This window comes from Cydia strobilella, chromosome 7 (genome assembly GCF_947568885.1).
Source record: "Cydia strobilella chromosome 7, ilCydStro3.1, whole genome shotgun sequence".
In the NCBI taxonomy this organism is placed as follows: Eukaryota; Metazoa; Arthropoda; class Insecta; order Lepidoptera; family Tortricidae; genus Cydia; species Cydia strobilella.
In genome coordinates, this window is record NC_086047.1 from 2,436,744 (window position 1) to 2,443,742 (window position 6,999).

A 6,999-nucleotide genomic window follows, 5' to 3' on the forward strand; every position below is an offset into this window, starting at 1 on the left:
TTGTCATTTTTTAACCGAATTAAAAACGATTGATTTTATATCACCCAGTATATATTTTTTACTAAAACTTGTTTTACCTTTAGCCGCCCAGAGGCCTATAAAAAGGTCTCCCAGTCCATTATATTCTTAATCTTTATTTTGACAAATCAAAATTGCATTTGTTCCAGCAAGTTTTGACGTCTGGGCTGCTATAGGATAAAATATACAGGGTGAAATTTTAACCAACGTTCAAACTCTACGTAGTGACTTTATAGGTCATACTGGACATCTTTTATTATGGGACCAATGCCGAAATCGTGAAAAAACGTTTGGCTGTTTCATACATTTCGGCTGGATGGGATGTCGCTGATTTCTATGGGACAGCCAACATTTTTTTGCGATTTAGGCATTGGTCCCATAATAAAAGTTGCTCTTTATGACCTACAAAGTCACTACGCAGAGTATGAACGGTAGTTACAATTTCACCCTGTATACATATATATAATAACAGGGTGATTCAGGAGACGTGATCAAGTACAAGTAACAATGGACAATTTTCTGGGCAACTTAGCAATTTAAACGCCAAAAATTAATTTTCTTACTTACTGGTTTTATTAAACCATAAGCTGTAAAGGTAAAAATGTAACGGTTTTTTCATCAATTAATTCCACTTGTATTAGACGGCATATTTTTATGTCAGAGAAATCCTTTATCACGTTTCTAAAATCACATACTTACAATTATAACTATCCCTATCATTTTTTGAACTATAAATAATAACCGTATACCACGTGGAAGAAAACGAGAGCTTTTCTTAATATTATGATGACGAATAGGACAAAACATAGAAACAAAGATCATCTCAAATGATGTTAACAAAATTTAAAAACGTTGAGTTCAAAATTGCCTTGTATGGTGGAGTCTCTCGTCCTCTGTCACTGTATATTTTACTAAACGTATTTTTTTAATTTTAATTTTCATTTCAGGTCTCTTGACACATCCCAGTATGGAGAAATATAAGACGTGTCCCTTTCAAAGTAATAAAGTGCATCAATATATTCTTTTTGTATTATTTCCCCCTTATTTTCTAGAAGTAAAGTAATACTAACATGATTCCAATCAGATACATTTTTACGCCTATTTTTAATTAATTTCAAAATTATTGATTATTTCGAAAACGCTACGATATAATAGAGACATCAATCGTCTTCACGAGTAGGTCTATAAATGCATACGATGGCCGATTAATCAGGCGACTAATCGGCTGATTAATCGGCCATCTGAGCGCCAATTAGTCGGCTAGTTGGCTAGTCGGCCAAATCAATAGTTAGTACATCACTAGATTTTTTTAGTAGCCTACTTGACTGTCCCACTGCTGGGCAAAGGCCTCTCCCCCGGATTTCCATAACTCCCGATTTAGCGCTTCTTCAAAGTCAATATAGTCAAAGTCAATATAATCTTTATTCAAATAGGCCTAGCAACAAGCACTTTTAAATTGTCAAGTTTTAAATATTACCTTAATCTAAATATCAGAGCAATTTATTGATGCAGTTATTATTATTCTTAAAAACATTGAATTATTATAGATATGTCAAACTTAATAATAAGAATTCACAAAAGGATCGTCAAACACCAAAATTGTATAAAAAATACTAGTCTAGAAACTTTCTAGAATAAAAATCTAAATGTCAAAAAATACAGATTACCTAATATAGGTATTCATTGAATTATCAATTTCATCATTATTAACACAATAATAAATAATTAATTATTTTCAATCACAATCCCACGGTGTTTCATCATTCATGTAGTCTTGTGTGCTATAATAGGCTTTAGAGATAAGTTTACGTTTTACATATTTTTTAAATTTATTAACAGATAATTCAGTGATGATATTTGGAAGTTTATTATAAAATCTTACACAGTTACCCATGAATGATTTTTTAATTTTATGGAGCCGAGTGAAGGGTACTGCAAGCTTATGCTTATTTCTAGTATTAATGTTATGTATGTCACAGTTTCTCTTAAAACTGGCAATGTTTTTATGTACATACAGAATATTCTCATAAATTTTTTCAAGTTTATTTATTTACATACAAGATATATACAGTGGTACTACGTAAACGAAATTAATAACTAGCTTAAATCTAAAATTGGCCCTTGAGGCATTGTACCAAGGATGCTGGCGGCATTTCCCCGCTGTATCGCAATGCTGATACGTTGTGCGAGAAAGCCGCCAGCTCTTCGGTCACCAGTTACGTCAACCAGACGCTTCGCGATTTCTGCAAACAACTTATGCGCGCTGGGACCCCATGGACCTAGAGTTTCAACTCCAAATGGAATGAAATGATACTCTCTACCGAGGCTCTTATATTTATTACGTTTTGTCATAGTGCACTGTCATTATGTCAATTTCCTTAAATTTATCTCTAAGTGAGTCTCTATGGTTCATTTTATATATTGCTCGAATAGCCCTCTTCTGCAGAACAAAAATGGTATTTATCTCTGAAGCACTACCCCACCAGTTCCGGCCAGTTGTTATCACTTGACTTACTTAGTTACTGCTGTGGCGCGACGACCCGAAGTGGATCTTGGCCTCCGACACCAAAGACCGCCATACTACTCTGTCCAAAGCCGGTTCTGTCCAGTCGACGGCGCCGACCCCAGAATGCTCTACGCTGTGCTGCTGCCCTGCACAAAGTGTTAGTGTCCAAGCTAATGACCAGGAACACGAAGCTTCATATATACAAAATGTCATAAGGCCAATTCTTATGTACGGATGCGAAGCCTGGACACTAACACAAAAAGAGGAGCGCGCGCTGCTGGTAGCCGATCGGAAGATCTATCACTTGACTTACTTTTTAAATAAGCATACCAAATAGCCAAAAGCAAAGCAAATAGCATAAAGAATGTCTAAATTTCGTTTCCAGGGTTTAATCCTATATTCATTTTAAAGAAATATTGTCAGTAATGTTTAATCCCATCACTAATCAGGATTCGGGATCGTTTAGATTTCGCGGTTTCGTATCGTTTCCGTTCGGAATTTTGTAATTAAGAAGCAACGTCTTGGACCAAAATCTGTAACTACTAAAGCTGTAAAAGTATTCGTCTTGTTCGGTTCTCGGCAGCAGAATATATGAGAGTAGATCATGGGGATGGATAGTTGGCATTCCTTAAGTTGTTTACGAGTTTTGTTTAGTTATCCCGTTCAAGAATATTGGATTTTAGTTTATACATTAGGCACAATTAAACCAATGAGTTTAACCGTCTGTAAAATATGTACCTACGTTAAAATTATTGTTAATGACAAAACAATGTCGATTATCCCCATATATACCTGTATTATAATAATATTACCTAATTAGAATTAGTCCGGTTTCCTCGTGTGTTCAATTTGAGTAGAAGTTGAGTTTTTTGCCTAGACATTATATACACCACAGCTAAACTGTGGAAGGAACTGTCGCCAGCGGTATTTCCGTTCAAGAAAAAAACGTACTCCCATACACAGGCTAGCAACGCATTTAAGGGGCCCACTGATTATCAGTCCGCCGGACGAAATCAGCCTGTCAGTTAGAACAAAAATTTGACAGTTCCGAACCACTGACATGCCGATATCGTCCGGTGGACTGGTAATCAGCGAGCCCCTTTATAACCCCTCTGGCATTACAAGCAATACCCGAGGGGTTGTAAGTGCGTTGCCGGCCTTGGAGCCGTCTTTGATGCAAACGATATACGAGGCAAACGTAAGATCACTTTACCAGTCGCTTTTCAGTGAATCTTAACATCGTGACAAAACCAAACTAATCCCAATAAGGATTTCCCTCTTGGTTGGAGGCTTGGAAGGCATTTGCTCTCATGAACTGTCGCCTGCGGTATTTCCGGACCGATACGACCTTCAAGAAAAGAGCGTACTTCCATCTTAAATGCCGGCAACGCACTTACAACCCCTCTGGTGTTGCGGGTGTCCATGGGCGGCGGTAATCGCTTACTATCAGGTGATCCGTCTGCTCGTTTGCCTCGTATATCATTAAAAAAAACAATGCCTATGTCAATTGTTGGGGTTCGTTTTTCAAGCTGACCTATCATCGGATCACGGTAAGTTTACATGCTAAGTGCTAAGTCATGTATGGAGCTTATATGGATATGTTTAATGCATTCTTACTGCCAAAGTTCCTAAGTGCTAAAATATGACGGGACATCGCTAGGAATATGACAGCTCAAAGTCGAGATTTTTTTGTGAATGCAGGAATTCTTTGGCGATGATACCTGGCCGGCTAAGACGAAAGGGGACGAGGTCACGTGACCGCTTCTCCATACTAACGTAGTCCCCATTTTCCTCTCTGAATATTGACTTAGAAAATATTTTTACGCACTTTTTATACCTCAATACCTCTATGCCTTTTCGTTGGATTTTTTAAATTATAATCAGCTTTCAAAAAATGTTCGGTTTTGTTTTTCGCTCCTAACTTTAAATTAGAGTTATAATATATAAGACTTATATTATATATATCTTATACCTTTAAAAGAGCAATTCTTGTAAATATATTTATATATTTCGGGAATCTCGGAAACGGCTCTAACGATTTCGATGAAATTTGCTATATGGGGGTTTTCAGGGGCGAAAAATCGATGTAGTTAGTTCTTATCTCTGGGAATTTATGAGTTTTTAAATGTTTTCCGAGCAAAGCTTGCGATCTCCCCGATATTAATGTATAAGATTTATAATTTAATAGTTAAATAAAAAACAAACGAAGGGACATAGCTATGATTTTGATACAACGCAATTGTGTAAAAATATTTTCAATAATGTCAATATCCAGGGAGGAAAATGGGGACTACGTTAGTATAGAGAAACGGCCGTCCACTATCCTCTTAAATATGCAGCAGCAATTTTCAGCACCCAAAAACTTCCTTTCACGGCTCTCGCTTTGAGGTTTAAAGGAAGGAGTTACATGTTTTTATTAAGAGCCTTTTAAAGAATATGTCATTTATTGTTAAACCGTTCAACACTTATTATATTGACAAGTTGACACTTCTGCTCTCCTAGTGTAAAAATCAGTTTTTCGACAAAAGCTGGTTTCGAGATAATCGCAAAAAACCTTCTTTTTTGAATTTCTACGAAACGGAAAGACTTATTCCAATATTTCTTTTTGTATATAGTAGGTATAGGTATGTACTTATTTTAGGCATTTATAGTATGTTTCTAAACAGCTTGGTTTTTATTTTATTTGATAAAAACCACTTTAGAGTAGTATTAAGCTTAAAAATGTGTAGGTCGTACTAGTCAAGAAGGCGGTAAACATGCGTTATACGGCGTTCTAATTTAGGATATTAGTAGAAATTTAGGTAATAATGCCGTATATGTCCCATACTGCCTTTTAACTTAGCAACAATGAGTAATTTTTACTTAAGATCCTAAGTTAAAAGACCTTATTGCAGTTATTCGGCCTTTTTGGTCAGTATCCTGGTAAAATTTAAGATTTTCCACCAGCGTCCTAGTGTAAAAGTACGTATAACACTAAAAACACCGAATATACGGCTTTATAGATTAGTATTTATGATAGAAAAGGGAATAAAAACACTAAGAGGGCAGACTTAGCCTGAAATACCAAGCGACCATAAGCTACAATGTTGACTCCGAGCAGACTGTATGATTATATTCCATACATAAAATTAAACTAAAAAAGTCTAAGAAAGCAATATAAAAGAGGATTACTTCGGGTAAAAACTTGTAATATGACAGTCCTAAGTTAAGTATGTTAAGCACATTTAGAACCCTAAACTCCGAAATAGTTCGACCGTGCCCGGCTTCAATTTATCACGCCGTCATGCTCCGAACGAATTAAGAGCAAAATAGTTCAGACAAGACTTATATTTAGAAGTTATTTATCTCTTAGATAGTAGTATAAAGGCTCGATCAACAACACACACACGTTTAATAGAGCATAGTTCGGCCTGGCCAGCCACATTAGGGCTCAAGCTAGACAACGTCCTTAATTAGACTTATATTGACCGGGATATAGACCGTGATTACCTTTTGTTTTTTAAATAATACAAAAGGTTCACCAGGCATCGTAAACTGCGAGCGAAATCCATTGCAGAACTAGGGTTGTTGTTAAGTCAAAGTACGTCATTTCAATGTTAATCACGGTCTATATCCCGGTCAATATAAGTCTAGTGAAACTAACCGTGAATAATTCAAAACTCTAACGTCCATAATGTTTATTTAGGGTGGCCGTCATCGAAAACGAAAACGATATGTATATATAAATATAACGGCTCGATAGGGTTGTTTCATTTAAGAGGAAAGGAGAAGACCGGTTCTCCATACAAACGTTTTCCCCATTTTCCTCTCAGCTCTGGATAGTGACACGGTGAAATATATTTTTATTAAATTAGATGTTTATTTAATTAACTATAGCTGTGCCCCTTCGTTTGAATGTTTTCCGATTAAGACTTGGGAGAATTGGAAGCGAAAAACAATTCCATACAAATTTTTAAAAGCTCCTGAACTCCTAGCTCCTAGTTTAATGTAAAAATTAAAGAAAATCAAAAGAAGGGCCAAAATACATTAAATTATTTAAAAATAACAACCTCATAACAAATAACAGGTCGCTTCATTTTAATTTTTAAGTGTTAAAGTTTTCTTAGTACCTACGTATTTACTTTTGACTTTCTTAAACTAATTTAAGTCAAACATTATCATTGATCGTTCAATAGGTTGTTATCACGGTTGAAAAGTTTTCTTCAGAATTATCGTAGTTTTAAACAATGTTGGCCATTCGTCTAGTCTAGACCAGACAAGATCTTTAGGTTACTTAGGCAGTTACTTTTTTTACGTTACTTTTTAATTAAATATAAGGTTTTTTTTCAATAAATTCACTTTTGATACAAGCTTTTATCGCTCACTGTACTTTTCTGTCAACAGTCAACTAATACTCGTCAAGCCAATTCAAGCATACCTAAACATAATTAGGTTGCGTTGTTTTAAATATCACAGAGTTCCTATGGCCACCTCCT

At 35.6% G+C, this 6,999-nt stretch overlaps 1 protein-coding gene across 1 annotated transcript in view; it reads left to right on the plus strand.

Annotated features, from left to right (window-relative positions):
* LOC134742771 (zonadhesin-like) overlaps positions 1 to 1,030 on the plus strand; it is a 65,838-nt gene extending 64,808 nt beyond the window's left edge. The window contains exon 42 of the mRNA XM_063675957.1: positions 966 to 1,030. The gene's annotated coding sequence lies outside the window, so the exon portion shown is untranslated. The remainder of the gene's footprint in view (positions 1 to 965) is intronic.
* The last annotated feature ends 5,969 nt before the right edge of the window (positions 1,031 to 6,999 follow it).